Source organism: Perca flavescens, chromosome 1, assembly GCF_004354835.1.
Source record: "Perca flavescens isolate YP-PL-M2 chromosome 1, PFLA_1.0, whole genome shotgun sequence".
Classification (NCBI taxonomy): Eukaryota; Metazoa; Chordata; class Actinopteri; order Perciformes; family Percidae; genus Perca; species Perca flavescens.
This window is the reverse complement of record NC_041331.1, coordinates 16,449,415-16,466,028: the sequence shown is the minus strand read 5'-3', so window position 1 is coordinate 16,466,028 and position 16,614 is coordinate 16,449,415. Positions and strand designations below refer to the sequence as shown.

The window sequence follows — 16,614 nt, the reverse complement described above, 5'->3', positions numbered from 1 at the left end:
ATGAATATCACTATGATGGAGATAATTTAAAAAGGCTTGTTCATTAAAATTTTTAAAGTGGTGCTTTACAATAATTTGGGCTGGGGATCTCTTTAGGCGAATACTGCTGATACAGGCCACCGGGCAGTGATCACTAATTCCAAGGTCAAATACACTGGCAGAAAATGCTTTTTATTACTCTTATTGGATAGAATTAATCCAACAATGTTAAGTTCAGAGGGTTTTTTAGGTTTGGTCTTGTAGGCTCCGGGATTAGCTTTGATAGGTTAAAACAAACTGATCTCATGAAGTGGCGTATGTATGACACGCCAATTCGTATGCCATTTTGGCATGTTATCAAGACGCATACTCGCTTTTTGGCGTGTTTATCAATGGCGTTTGGCCTCCATTGAGTTACATTACCTTGTTGCGTGTGAATTTACGCCGTAGCGAGTAGTATGAAAGGGCGAAAATCCACATAGGGAGGTTGGTCAGGGTGGTGGATGGGTCAAACACAGAACTTTCACCCAGGAGACCGGGGATCGTGTCCCACGTGTCACGTTTCCTTCGTGTCCTGTGTTTGTCACGTTTCCTAAAGTCAAACGTCGCTTTGTTCTTTTACTAAATCCCACCCCGTTCTTCTTTTTCTAAACCCAACCAGTTCTTCTTTTCCTAAACCCAAGCTGCGTGTCACGTTTCCTAAGCCCAACCGTAGCTTTCTTCTTTTCCTAAACCCAACCGGTTCTTCTTTTCCTAAACCCAACCCGTCCGCTGTATACGGCGCTCAAAATGCTTACAGATACCACGCCACTTGGCTTGGCTAGTCAGCCGCATGGAAAGCATAATGAAGGACAACTCAAACACAGAGTCTGAGTCAACTGAGCAACTGAGCAGTGTTCGTTGTCTGGAAACATTTTGCTTCAGAAAAGATGATTAAGAACAACGTGATTAATTATTGTTTATTTATCGTTATCGAGGTAAAATGTTTAATTAATTGTGATTTTGATTTTAGGTCATATTGTGCAGCCCTAGGCTGACATTATGACCACAGTGACTCAATGGAGACTGAGTGATCCGTAACTGTCGAGACTCTGCTCTGCCGAAAAGGAAAGAAACAAATATGTTTCATATTCCCAGTGGTGCACACCACCACGCTCACATCCATTGTGCCCACACATGTGTGAAATTAAAGCTATCACGACTTTACATCTGACTGAGAATGCTATTTCTCTTGATAAAACATTTCAGCAGCAGAAGTATCAGTGAAGACACATTTTATGCTTTGATTGCCTGCAAGTCACAAGGGCAGTAGTGTAGGGCTGTCAATCTTGGCCAAAAATGATGCTCCAGTGGCCGGATTGGTTCAGTGGGTAGAGCAGGCGCACATATACTGAGAGGAATATACCTTGACGCAAAGGTCCACGGTTCGAATCCGACCTGTGACAATTTCCTGCATGTCTTCCCCCTCTCTCTCTCACCTAGCTGTCCTGTCAAAATTAAAGGCGATGTTCCAATATTCTTTCTGTAAAAGACAGGTTTGAATTTTGAATTTTTGTAACCGCCCTACAATAGTATAGTCTATGTTACGCAGGTGTACCCCCTATACCCACAAAGAAAGCTCCAGGATTTCTGTATACCCACTTAGAAATGCGCAAGGATTTGTAACAACATAGTTTTGTGACAGAACTTTCACGTCAGCCATTTGTCTTCGTTAATAGAGTGACGGTGGATGCGCTCAGAGCAGACAGCTGTTCGCAATCAGTGCAGAGAGTAAATTAGCAGTAAAGGTGTCAATTGGTAGTAAATGTACAGGGTAAGTATTCTGACACATACACATACCCAGTCATTTGGAATGCCCTTAATTATGTGCGAACTCATGTACTGTATGTGTTATTGAGTGTGGTGGTGCTTATGGGGTGCACGGGTGTGTGCGATTTTGGGGGGACTACACCACAGCACAAGGGTAATAGCAACAATATGCATCTACATGTACGGTAGGTGGTGTCAACAAATAGAAATGGAGGGTGAGCAAATGTGAGTGTGTGCACGCACATGTACACCAGCTTGCCTATGTATGTATGTGTATCCATATTCATTAGAAGTGCGGAGGAGAATCCAATAACGATTGTGTCAGTTGAGATTAAAGAGGTTGACCTTTGGTGACTTTCAAGTGTAGCAGGGGTGTGTGTGGCAGGGATGTGTGTGTGTGTGTGTGTGTGTGTGTGTGTGTGTGTGTGTATGTGTGTGTGTGTGCGTGTGCATGTGCATGTGTGGTGAAGTAAAGGAAGAAAGAAAAAGGAGGGAGGGGAAAAGGGACACAGGAATGTCACCAGCAGAGATAGACATTGCCTCATCCAGTGTGGCTTTCCCCAGGTAACACTGGTTTGTTTTTTTCAGCAGGTGCTATGCAAGGGGTTCCTTTGACACATGTGGGAAACAATGGGAATTGACTGAAGATCCTCATATTTATTCTGAGGTTGAGTTTCAAAGTAACAGAGAAAGGAAATAAAAATAACTCAAAAAGAGCAAATATCTACAAGTGTTTGTAAAAATGAATTTGCTTATGAAACAAGATGCATTAAAAACTGCATTTATTGATTCTTTTTGGAACAAGCTGTGAACAAAACATTATTATCACTTCATAAAGTTGTTATGGAGAATGTGTTGGAGAACAATGCTCTTGAGGGAAAAATCTGGCTCTTTTGCTACTCCTTTATGTACACCAGCTAGTTGCTAACTTTGTCTTTCTGGCATACAGTGGGTTTATCAGAACTTTTCACAGAATACAGATGCCTGCTGCAGACGGAAACAAAGTTGATAAGAGAGGTGTTTGAAAATCAAAACAATTAGCTGAAAGATGTCTGTGGGAGAGCTTTGCAAATAAGTCATTTAGATCCATTGATATTATTGAACACATGATTAGTTCAGCTTTAAAGGTGCAATATGTAATATTGTGTGTAATACTGGCAGCTAGCGGTTAAAATAGTTACTGCACTACCAATTCAAAATACTGGAGAGTCGTCTCCCCCGCCCCCTCCTGCCCAGACTCGAAGTTCACGGAGGTTGCCAGGCTGAGACCGCAGCATTCACAACAATGTAGCTGGACGCTTTTCTCACATAGCCAGACATTACTCCACAGCACAGCGGAGTAGCTAACGGTAGATGCTGGCTATATTGACAGTCATAAAAGCCCGTGCTCACGCGGAGCTCTGTAACCAACTGACAGACACACTTTTTCGTTCTAAAATTACAGTATGAACCGCTAAAAACACAACAACCTCACTGTTCTCTCCAGACACCAGTCAGGCACACTTCCTCGGCTTAGAATTACAATACGAAACGCTAAAAATACCACTACCTTGCCGACGGAACACACTTCATTGGCTTAGAATTACGGCAACAATCGCTAAACACACTGCAAACTCACAGTCCTCTCTTTCTGATTTACAGCCCCACTCTCGTGGTTTAAAATAACTCACCGTTGTCGGCTCCAGCCGCTGAACTACACATTGTAAACAGCCATGGGCTGCTTGCCTGGTCCTCCCGGTAACGTTAACAGTTAGCAGGGTTAGCATGGCGGCGTTAGCCAGGACCAGTCGGGATCACTTTACTGGCTATGTCTCAATTGTTTTTGCGAGTAACCAACTCGGTTACTCTAGCTATATAATTCAATGTGAGTACACAAATGTTGAAATGATAAAAAATGCCCATCCCTAGTAGCTGTGATAAATTAGCGTGGAGCTAATGCTTACCTGTTCAGGAGAAAATAAGCCAACTCTGCGTCCTTTTGGGCTCTAAGCTGTCTCCATCTTTCAAATACATCTCCAATATTTACCAGGGCGTTGTTACGTCTCTGGTCACGCAACTGTTAGAAACATGCCGTTTTCTTTTTTTATGTCATGTAGAATTTATCTCCGTTGATCCTGTTCGTTTGTTTGCTGCTTTCATGGCTGTACTACCGTTACAGCTGTAGTGCGCTGGGTTTACGTTTTTACAGGTATATCTGGCAACCCGGCCTGCCTGTCAAACTGGGCCGTTGATAACAACACACAGATCAAAACATAAACATAAATTCCGTCACGGAATGTCAATTTCAAAAAGAAAAAATACTGAAATTAGCATTGTTGTCAGAAAAGATAGTATTTCAGTTTAACATGTTTCCTTAATATCTGATGAGGCATTGGTGTCATTTTGGATTTATTACAGTACAAATATTACATATTGGACCTTTAAACAAATTATATACAATTGAAAAATGTCATATTTTATCAAGACATTTAACTGGGTTTGCTTCTTTTACAGGTAGATATTATTTCACTTACTGTTCAAATTTCCACTAGAGCAATCTCTTTCAGTCTTCTCCATGAACACGGTTGGGGAAAGTGAAAGTGAGTCTATATTGGGAACGGTTAATGGAGTTTCAGCTTGGATCACACACAGAAAATGTCGAAATGACAGAGAAAATACTTTTGAGCACTGTGCAAGGCCCAAATTAGCACTCAGGTAATCAAAACGTGTCTGTGTTTATTTGAGTCAGTTAAACGTGTGCAACAGGTTGGTCATTATGTTGTGGTTGTAGAAAAAGAGTAGAAAGAAAGTAAGGCTGCATTTCCACCCGGTATTAAAATCTGATCTGAGTGATCTGATAACAAATGGACAGCTCTGAATACGTGTGTGAACACCTGGCAGTAGAATGTGTCTCCAAATGCATCCTGATCTGAGCACTTGTGATCAGATGTCTCTTCTCCACTCTATATGCAAATAAACATGTACATAATTTCCGTTTGCACCAGTAGGCTGGTTGTGTGTGTGTGTGTGTGTGTGTGTGTGTGTGTGTGTGTGTGTGTGTACACATTTCAGTTGTTACACTCACATAAATCATACGTTGGAAACGTACGATGACTAATGAAATAGCGCTGCCCACAGTCTTTCAGGCAGGAGAGAATGAGGTCTTAAAAAAGTTATTTTACATTTCATGTTTGCTTATAGAAGTTGGGTTAAGTAACTGCTAATGACAATATAACATAATAATTCCTGATTTTGCTGATTCACAATAAAAGCTTTTAAATAACGGGGGCTTTTATTGAAAGAATTTATAGGAAATTAAACAATTTTACAGCCACAGATTTGACCACTCAGGCTCACTGGCTTCTAATTAGCAAAAAGAGAATGTAAGTATATATACAGTATATATATACAGTATATATATATATATATATATATATATATATATATATATATATATATATATATATATATATATATATATAATTAATAGATTTCCATAACCATAGTAACTGTTTTGGAAATTGTAGTCCCTTACACTACTCGTTACTTTGAAAAGTAAACATATTACAGTAATTTATTACTAATTAATGTGTAACTGCCCAACACTGGTAGTTGTATACTGGCGGCTGCCTTCTCTAGGCAACCAGGGTGGCACAGAGTTCCAGACAGCAGGGAATATAACAGCAGGCAGCACCGGAACAAAAACACATCCCCAACAGTATGATATTCACTCTCAGTGGTTTCTTTGACATGATAAATACTTTGAATGAGTAAATAGTTCCACTCACAGTTGAGTAAGCGGTCCTTAATGTGGCCCATACTGTAGAAAACACTGATCCTATTCTCAACTGGCAGTAACTACCATCCTGAGTGATCGGATCACAAGTGGACAGCTCTAAGTACAGGTGAAAACTCTTAAAAACCCCATTCAGAGGTGGTTTGAGCCGCTTATGTCCACATTCTAACAGCAGTGAGAATAACAATGTGTCCTGGGCCACATTAAGGAGCGGGGGGAAGTGAGATTCGATCATAAGTTGTTACTCAAGACGCATTTGGGGACACATTCTACAGACAGGTGAAAACACACGCACCTAGAGCTGTCCACTTGTGATCCAATCACTCAGGACATATGTTAAAACCAGGTCAGAACAGCCTCTATAACAATGTGACAATAAATTGCAATTCAAGTTGATAAATTCTGAATTAAATTTTGGCGGTATGGCTCTGTTCAGGGAGTCCTCTGACCTTTCATGAGCACCATGAAATAGCAGAGAGTCAGAGGACAGTAGCAGCATTAGGGAACGCTCACACAGTTTAGGACTGGGAGAGCTGAACTATTCCCCCACATGAACAGAGCAGCAACGATGACATAAAAGCAAATGCCACGTTATACACGACAAGGAGGAGCCGGGGAGGAGGTGGGCGGCAGAGAATCGAGCAGCAAGCAGTTAGGAGCAAACAGAATCTGCTTTAAATAGGGCGCCCTGTTTGAGCATAGCCATTTAGCAGCGAGGGGAGTTGACCAACTGATGCGCTGATGCAGATCAGCTGATGCAGCTCAGCTGGAGCAGATCAGCTGATGAGGCCGTGTTGTTGGCCAATAGCGCTAACAGCATCTTGACTACTTGGCCTGCCAGAACTGACGCTGACGCTCAATTAAGATGACTCGATGCCCAGAGAGCAGTGTACAGCACAGCCCCAACTGTGGCTATATGAAGGAGACAGGATATTATTCCTCACTTTAAAAAGGTATAGGGCCTGTATCATTCCTATTTTGCACCCGACGCACAGCAGACTTTTCCCTCCACAGACGCACGTCGGTAAATTAGGGAAAGTATTTGCGCTCCCGGGGGCGGTTCAGCGAAAAGAGGAGGCGTGTTCAGGCGCAAACGTTCCCTGGTGCTATTTTGCAGTTTCAGAAAACAATTTGGTTTATTGCACGTTACGCCCAAACCATACCTAGCTACTTCAGACCAACCCATTTTAGATTTGCGTCGGGCGCAAGAGACATTTATCCTGCCATTATAATAGCAACAGTGCCCGAGATCCGCCCACAAAGCTACTTGCATTTCACGTTTGATACTTGCGTTTCAGATCGTTAAAATAGGGCCCATAGTGTTATGTTTGGCAATGATATTCAATACAGGAAACATGACGATGCGCAACATTTTTATTTATTCTTCAGGTTTTCATTTCTCTCGTTAATGGCCACAAGTGAACGATTTATTTCTGCCATTGACCAACATATTTCGGCTTGTTTTTCCGGCCCCGCTGCTGTCAGGAGACAGGGTCAGGGTGGTTGTCCAGCAAGGGGGGTGGAGGACATACGCTCTCCCTCACAGCTCACAGTTGCCTGGCTCTGACTCATGAAAAAAACACAAGTAAAATAAAAGACACTGTATGAACTGATCCGCTGTGTGTTTATTTAAATATAGGTACACCTACATGGAGGCCTATGAGATGGCAATATAAGCCTGTATATTACTATTAGGACTATAGCATACATATGTCAAGGATGTATAAATTAAATAAACTTTAGCTGGAGTCCGATTTACTACGGCAACACTGTTGTCCGCATCAGTGATCTCTTTCCATTCCGCGTTCTTTCTACAGCCTTTAATACCAGTTTTCAGGCTACCAAATAGTACATGTTAGTGCAAATGAACCTGAGATATCAGGGTTTCAATCCCCACCTCTGAAAAGTTCCACTTCTTAAATTGCAGGGGCGAGGCCTCAAAACCGGAAATATATTGGGGTGATATTTAAATTACGATCGTTTCCAGCCGCTGCATTTATCAATGTACGACCATTCTAACACTCTGATTGGTGTGATACGAACGTTTCGTGAATCACAAGCCTGTCGTAAGATGATTTCTGCGCTCATATCTGCGCTGGTTTCTACGTTAGATTGATAAATGAGGGCCGATAACACAATATTTGTGCTGTGTATGCATTGAGCTTGAGCTGACTCTCCTGTGACCTTTACCTGCCCTGCTCCACTATTGCAGTGAAAAGAATAAAGTTAAAGTGACTGGTGAGAATCAATTGTCTCCTCATCAGATACACGCATGCAGAGAAACCGATACACACACTCACTGCTACAACCATCATGCTAATGTAGGTGGAGACATGAAGTCAGCGCTTGTCCCCTGGCGTCCGGGCAGCCAATGTGTCTTCGGTCAGACAGCCTGACATTCAGCACAGCAGTAACTCATCGATTCACAGGACAGAGAGAGAGAGAGAAACCACGACAGAGATGTGGGGGAGTCGAGGAGGTTGTGGAGGAGGGAGAAGATAGGCTGCAGGGCTGATTGAATGATAGCTAGCTGGAGCAATAGATAGCATCAGAGAGTTAAAAGAGAGCTATCAGGAAGAAAGTGGACGCACGCTGGAAAGCTGACTGAGTGATAGACTGGTGAAAGTGCCTGCCACTGGGCTGACAGGAGCTCTGAACAAAGTACCGTGCTGTTTTGGTAAGAACTACCGGGTATTCTGAAATGGTTAGGGCTTTTTTTTTTTATTCTGTGATGCTTTCTGTCTGTGGTCTGTACTGTTGCAGGCATGCCAAGCATCTAAATCTCTGAGGAACTGTGTAGGTTACATTGTCGGACTTCAAACTTAGTACCCTGTGGAGTTCCCTCGTAAACAGACACAGGCCTGTTTATAGGCATAGTTTCTCAGCAAAAGTAACTATGTGCATCCTTCAGGCCGAAACGTGTTGAATGCATTTCTTTCCCTCATGAAATATTTTTTAAGCTTTGACAAAAACATCTTAACTCAAGGTCCACTGACTACATAGCTGTTTTTGCCCCACTGCATCTTACAGTCTTCATCAATGGCTGGAGTTTGCTCATTTGTCATGGAAATAGTTTAGTTGGCATGACATGACCTAAGCATAAAACTGTGGTTATGTGATAACATCAGGTCCTCATGCAAATGCTAGTAGTAGAGCATAAGATACAAAGAAAAAAACATTGACCTGCTCATGAAAACATAACGTATATATTGCGTGCAACATGCGGGTGAGACCTAAACTGGTCTGGATGAGTGTATACTTTCCTACCTAATTAGAGGGTTTGGGCTGTGAACTGACTCACTCAGCCGCTGCTTAGTTTGGCGTTCTGAAGCCAGGCCGGCCAACTCTGGTGTCTCCCTAGTCGAGACGACCTCCGCTCTGGTTCGGCTTTCCAGCGTCCCTCATTTACTTCTCCTTGGTGTGTTGTAGTTCAGGTTTAAAAGGTGTATTAACAAAAGTTCTGTTGGGGGAAAACAAGAATAGTCTTTCAGCGTCTTTGTCTTCGATAGTGTTCTCCGTGTAGAAAGCGTGTGGTTTGCAGCTGTCAGCGTGCCGCTTTCGTGATTGTCTCCTGCCGGAAACAATCTCCTGAATAAATCTGTGTCAGTACTTGCCCAATCAGGTAACTACTCAAAAAAAACTCTCAAAACATTATAGGTACTGTGTTTATAGCTCATTCCGTATATCTATGTCACTCTCACGGACACTCTCTAACTCTTATCTTTCTTCCTCAAATACATCACCACACACACATCTCCTGTTTTTTTATTCCAGTGTTAGGGCGAATTTATTTTATATTATTTATTTCCCTTGATATGAAATGTATCTCTTTGTTGTTATGGTATTTTTTATCATGCTGCTTTCTGTTATAATTCAGATTGTGTCTTCGCTTGTCGCCATAATCTTTTTTTACTTGTTACTTGTGCAGTGAGATGTTTTTAAATGCCCTTTGGGTTTTTGTCTCCCACACATTCATTATTGATTACATCTCTCCCCTCAAGGATTTTTACCATCATGATTTAGCACTGTTTTTCTGCTCCTGTCATTTCTCACTGTGCAAATATGCTAAACTACACCCATTATGGAAGATGTGTTAAATTATTTTTTTTACACCACTTTCTATTTCATCAATTAACAAGTAAATATTGAAAATCTATTTAACTTAATCTATGGTACAAAACATATTTAGAATATACTGCTATTGTTGGCCATTAAAAATACAATTTTGTCCTTTTAAATCTTGCCTGCTCATCAGACTGCCTAACCTTCTCTCCGGTTGATCTGGAGCAAAAACTACGATATGTTCTTGTCATCTTTTTTTTGGTTCGGCTCCAGACAGAGTGCTGCTAATGACTGCTGCTGGTTCCATTCACAATCATCCTGGATGATTAGGACTGTGACCTTTAGCAGAGCCAGATCATTCAGAGCTTAAGGATTTTTATCCTCCTCTAAATTCTGACGGGAAAAGACGAGAAAGAGAGAGACAGATTGGGACTTATCAGAAAGGAAGAAGGAGCAGATCAGAGAAACAAGGTGGAGAGGAGACGATGAGGAGAGAAATAAAGAGGGAGAGGGCGTGGAGGCATTGATGAAGGGGGGAGGATCACATTGCGCTACTCACCCTGGAGGCACTGACATTATCTAGGAGAGACAGCATCAGGGAGAGGGAAGGCGATGAAAGGAGAGGGTGAAGGGAAAAAGGTGGAATAAAAGGAGTGAAATGTAGCTTCTGACGTTCTTTAACAACACCTGACATTTACCTGGTTTTCATGTGTTCAGGCTAGACAATTGGAGTCCGGTAAAGGCCACCAGTCTTCTCTCTCTCTCTCTCTCTCTCTCTCTCTCTCTCTCTCCAGAAGGAATGTCACCTGTCTGCTGAGTTCACTCCATTGTCATCAGTGCTGAAAACAGCCTTCACAATATACTGAGCGGGTGAATCAACGTGCAGGATGGAAAGAATGTGTTGTTTGTCAGGACCAGAGGAATTATGAGAGAATATTATTATTGAGAATAGCTGCAGACCAGAAGGGTATTTTATGAACAATGTTGGACTGGTTTCATTAAACTGAACTGTGGCTTTGTTTTGAGGTTATATATATTGCAATAGAAAACAACATTTCAAAAGTAATAAAAAATAATTTTATAAAATACAGAAAAGGCAGTATTCTGTGTCATTCATGAAACCAAAATAATATGAATTTACCAAAATACGTCAAGGCTTAGTGCCTAAGCTTGCTTTGTGAAATACCCCCAGATCATTGTCATGTTTCCAGCGATGAAGTTTTCAAGCTCATCCAGCTGCTCATGTGGAAAACCAATTAGCTTTGCAGTAATTTTTCTCTCCATTATAGTAAATTGCATTACAAACCAAATGTGAGCAGGAAAGTTAACACAACTCATGCAAAGGTACACCATTAATTGCATGGATAAATTGAGAGACAGCCACCCGCTGACCTCCAAATCAGTGGCGATACAGCTCAAATTCAAATAACCCTTTATTATAAACAGCCACAGTCTATCCCCCAATTAACCATGCATCCGGGTCTGTTGAATCAGCACTCTAGATGGTCTGTAGAGGAAAGCAGCTTTACCTCCACTTGCTGGGGCAAACATCATTTCATCATGATTAAAACTCAATGGTTTGAGACCTTGTCAGATGCCACACAATTAGCCTATATGGCAAACTGCCAAACTGGCAGTGTGTGTCTGTGTGTGTGTGTGTGTGTGTGTGTGTGTGTGTGTGTGTGTGTCTGGGTGGGCACATGTACAACTGTGCATGAATGTGTGTCCCATAGAGCCCACGTTCACCAGATAAATGCTGATTATCAATCTTAGCTGCCACTGAGAGGAGCAAAATGTAGAAAAGAGGGCAACTGGTAGAAAGGAATCAGAACATCCAATTGCCATATAAATGCTTCAACGGTCAATCACGAAAGTGTAAGATGGTCAGACATACTGTACATTCACAGTTCTATGGTGTGCATTCATCTGAAATGGCTGCTGTTTACATTTGGCATAGTTTTTTTCAATAAAACTATTCAGCAACACACACACGGATGCAAGATGGCTTACAAATACGGCGCCGAAGTACTGAGGACCGGACCAGCTGTTTCCCTGCAGAACATTAACATTAATAGGACTTAAGGAATTGAATGCAGTTCATTTCCCTTGTACCAGTGATCTCTTGATAAAGAAACATATGGGAAGAGAAATGTTGAATGAACCACAAGGGAAAGTAGCCATGTAGGCAATATGCTTTTGCATTTCACCAGACAAAAAAGAGAAAATTATAAATATGGATAATGGAAGATACATTCTGGATGCAGAATAATTATGTATAATATTCATGGAGGGTATGACCGAGTCTCGGCAGTAAGGAGAAACCTGAAATTGGTGTAACTTAGAATGGTTGGTTGAACCCTTACGCCAGGGATCCTTACTTGGTTTCACTATGTAGACAAAGCACAGACAAAAGTGTAAACACAACACCCCAAAGGTATAAATATTAATGGGAAAAAGAAAGCAACAAGCTTTTGAAATAAACATTTAAAGGGGCATTAAATACACGTGAGACTGATCGGCTTAAATTGGCAATCATTGGGAATTGCAACAACATCCATAGGGCTGTTCTGCTTTGATACAACTCTCTTGCACAGGCCAAATCCCTCCTGTCCCTGAGTCATAGAGTCCTGTATTTGACACAAACAACTAATTTACAGAGGAGATGAGAGACTTTGTTAATTGGAACAAACATTCAACAGTGACGTCTTAGGAGAATTAAATATAATACAGTGCAAAACAGCAAAACTTTGTCTCGTTTGGCTAGAAAGTAAAATACCTCATGCAATGCCAGCTGCCTGCTAGCTGTCATCTTCAATCTACTAAACACGTGTTAATGCAGTGGATTTTAAGTTGATTTTTAGATGTGAATACTCAACATGTGGTCACATTCAACATATGCTACTGAAATAGTTACATGACTCAAAGTATGGGCTACACAGTGTTGTGCCTGTTCATTGAACGATAGTTCATGAACTTTGGGACAACGTGAACTGAACGTACTGTATTACTGCCTGATGAACGTTACTGTGAACTTGTTCATTCTGGTGTCTGTGAACAGCACGTTCTCAGTTTAACTTCGTTCTATAAGGTGCCAGATTTCTATAGAGCCTTCCAGGCAAAAACCCGGCTAAAACACACTGTAAACAGGCCTTAATATGTAACGGAAAAAATACCCAATCTGGTAACACCAGCCACCAGTATCGCACCGCCGCATGCGTCATCAAAAAAAAAAGCAGCATGGAGGCGACAAAGCGGCAAGGAGGCGTCGTATGATCATTTAAACGAGTTTTATGACAAGGTCCGTGAGGATGGGAAAAATCGTACATTTCTGTGTAAACGTTTCCCGCTGCCTTTCAAAAAGAAAATCCGCACTTCAGTCACATCCACAACAAACCTGAAATGGCACATTGAACTGAAGCAACCGGCTAGCCTTTCAATTTTGAAAAATAATAGCTCGCAGCAACATATGGAAAAAAAGAACTATGAACTAGTTCATTTTTGGAACTGTGAACTTAGTTCAAAATGTTGAAGTATGAACTATGAACTGAACTAGTTCATGTAGAAAGTGAACTTTCCCAACACTGATAGGCTATAAATAATATTTAGTCAATTATTAAAGTTTCCATACCTGAAATAATATTGCATAGTCATTTTATTCTAGAGCTTGGTTTATTACTGTACACACACTGTGTGTGTAAGCATGCTCTTGGTGTGCATTAGTGTAAACACGACCTCAAGGTAGCAGGTTCATTGTATTCTGATGAGGTATGTTTCAGAAGAGAAGCCAGAGGAGAGAGAGGTGTCAAATATCTGTGTTTGACCTGTGTATGTGTGGGATCTGTCTGAGGTCTCTGAGCGCTGGCCCTCTGCCAGGTGTAGCAGCCCACACAGTGAAATCCTATGAACGCCACGAGTCCCAAGTGGATATCGCCATTTCAATAATGCATGGATTATACAGTCAAAATCAATCCCTATTGACCTGCCAGGTGAAGCAAAGTAGAGTCAGGGCAGAAATAAATGATGTAATTCAACTTTGAAAACTACACTGAGGGAAAAAAGTTTGTGACTGTCTGAATATATCTGAATAAATCCACTACTTCCCTGAATCCCTGTACCCCTTAACTTCTCTCTCTTTATCTTTCAAAATTGGGTGAAATATTAAAGGGTCATGGTGAGGGTTTGGAAATATGTGTCTCTGAGATTTTGCCTTCACCCAACTGCAATGTTGGTGAATGGAGTTGTATTGGTGGTGCTTACCTCATTGCAAGTTACATTTAAAAAATTGAAAATCAACATGTCTTTCAATGAAAAATGTCTCGCCTCCTTGATATTATCTGTGAGATCACCCAGAGCGACGGGGGAGAAACACAATCAAAATGCCATGCAGCCCCATTGCATTGGGGTCTCAAGTATCTCAAAACTTGCATGACAATTAAAGTCAAAACTATCAGGCTATGGCCAGGTGTAAGTTGAGGTAGGTAAAGGAAAAAAATTGTTTTCTTTGTAAATAGGGGGGAACTGACTATAGTCAGAAAAGTAGAACGTCTAGGCTTTCCTTGAGAAATGAAAAAAAACAGCACAAATGTCCCAGAAAACCTTCATTCATTCTACTTCCAAAATAGGGTGTTGGACATACAGTGTATTGTCATGACAGTTTAGCATACAAAATATGAAATATTTTGGTACTACATTTTAAAAAAAATGTATAGCACCACCATGCCAAAGAATTCTGCGAAATAAGAATACTAAGAACCAAGTGTGTGGGACAGAGTAAGAGAGAGTGGAGAGATTGATGTAATCGACACCATTGGTACGTCTTAACCCCTGACACATGATTGCTTAAAGATGGCTGTGTGCTGGTTCGTTACAACCAATTCTGCCCTAATCAGAAGCTGTTCTCCGTAACAAGCTAGCTGTCATGGTGAGATTTCACCGCTTTCTGCTCTGATCCCAAACTTTCCCCATTACTGATAATTTTGACTATTAGTTAGGGAGTGCCATCTGGGAACTAATTACCCTCTTATGTTTCCCATCTTCTTTTGACCATATTGTGTCCTTTCCTAGACCTTTTCTCCTATTCTGTGACATAGTTTTAGGCAGAGAAGTGGATCTGAGGAGAGATAAAAGTAAAGGAGTGCTGAAGATGAGAGAGGCATAATAAAAGGGACGTGGAAGAAATCAGATTTCAGGAATTCCAAATGAGAAGATGAAACTGATCTTTTTTACTCTTTACCTTGTTTCCCCAGGCTGCCGGCTCTGTTTGCCTATAGCTTCTCAGATGATATGCAGGGCACCCACACTTCAAACTATTTGGTAAATGGAGAGCAGGCACTGTGATTTTATGATTCTACAGTACAACCTGTTTCATTAAAAGTAATCCTTTCATCATTCTTTTATGGTTTTGATCAAATGTTTGTTTCAGTTTCAGTGAACAAAAATCTTTCTGCAATAAAAAAGCCATCTCTTATTAAGTGTCTTGCATAAAGCACAGTGGTGTTGCACAGACACACACAAACAAGTAAACAAATAAACCAAATTAGCGTGTAGCTGTGTCCCTTTCCCAAAATGGTTTGTAGACAGCTGACTGAATTATCATTACAGAGCAAGACATTCATCATATGTTAATTATGAAACAAATAATACTCACTATTTCAACAAATATTTTAAGGGTGATGTCAGGGGTGCCAAACTGCCAGCCTAACTAATCATTCGCACATTTCTTTCAGTACATACTGTACAGTAAAGGATAGGTGATAGGTTGATTTTGCTTTTATATCCTTTGAGTGAAGGACACATGCAACATTCCAGACCTTCTGTTTAATTGCTTGCGTTCACCACAAGTGAATACAATTAGATTACTTCATTTTTAAATTAGAGTGTACTAATGTGAGTATTAAATCATATTTGAAAACTTCTGAAACCACTCCTGCCCTATAACTACTGCTGTTGACTGAGATATTCAGTATCCAGTCTATAACAACCCTAAAATGCAAAAGTTCAGATGTATTTAAAGTGGACTTTGAAGCATTACAGGCACTACTATAATGTTGATAAAGATGTTTAAGTTCTGTCAAAATGTAATTCAGAACTAAACACAATGAATAGTGCATTCTAAATAAGTATGGCAGTACAAATAGATTTTTTTGGTCACTTGGGGGCAGCAGAACAAACATTTAACATACATAGAACAATGGCTCTGTTCTATTCAACTGTTCAAGTCAATGACAGTGTGACAGTGAGCCAACAATACCAGGCCCATGAAACTGAAGCAGCTAAATGAAATTCATCCATCAATCATTTTATTATTCACGCCTGAGCTTTTTCTACTGTGATATGTCAAATATCTTCCATAAAACAAAATGTACGCATCATAGCTTTATGTAGCTAAATTATCTGCTATATTCACCTGTTCTTTGCTGACTGTGTCAGTATACTTTGAGTTTAACTGCTGCAGCTGAAAAAGAAGGTGGTTCGAGAGCTGAAACCTAACCAAAACAGTAAAGTTGCAGGAAAACCAAAACAACAAGCTGAAAGACACTAAAATGCTCCGTATAGCTAAGAGGAATTTCAGAGTCAGTGAAAATTCTTTGTGGCTTTAGCACTCTGAGCAACCCCTTTCAGATTACACATAGTTATTGGAACCGTAAATACTAAAATATGTAATTACTGAAGACTACACTTACAGCTTGTCATTGGCTACCATGTGTACTTTGACCAGTGTTGGTCATTTTACTTTAAAATATGTAATTAGTTACAGTTACAAATTACTTCTCCCAAAAAGTAATTGATTTAGTAATTCAGTTACCACATTGTAAAAGTAATTAGTTACTCAGCAAAGTAACTGTGACGTTATTTTTTTATGTTCTATAACGCTATTACGTTCTATCCCAGCCAGCAATGACATGTGGGGCCCAGATAGGTTAAGTACGGGTTCCATGGTTACTGTGTGGGCATGGGCTTTGGCTGGGTGAAATCAGCGGGTCCTATGT

At 40.7% G+C, this 16,614-nt stretch overlaps 1 long non-coding RNA gene across 2 annotated transcripts in view; it reads right to left on the bottom strand.

Moving 5' to 3' along the window:
- Positions 1-7,640: 7,640 nt before the first annotated feature.
- LOC114556650 (uncharacterized) overlaps positions 7,641-16,614 on the bottom strand; it is a 45,229-nt gene continuing 36,255 nt past the window's right edge. For both annotated transcript variants that reach the window (XR_003692723.1, XR_003692720.1), the window contains exon 3: positions 7,641-9,023. This is a non-coding gene — a long non-coding RNA (uncharacterized LOC114556650). The remainder of the gene's footprint in view (positions 9,024-16,614) is intronic.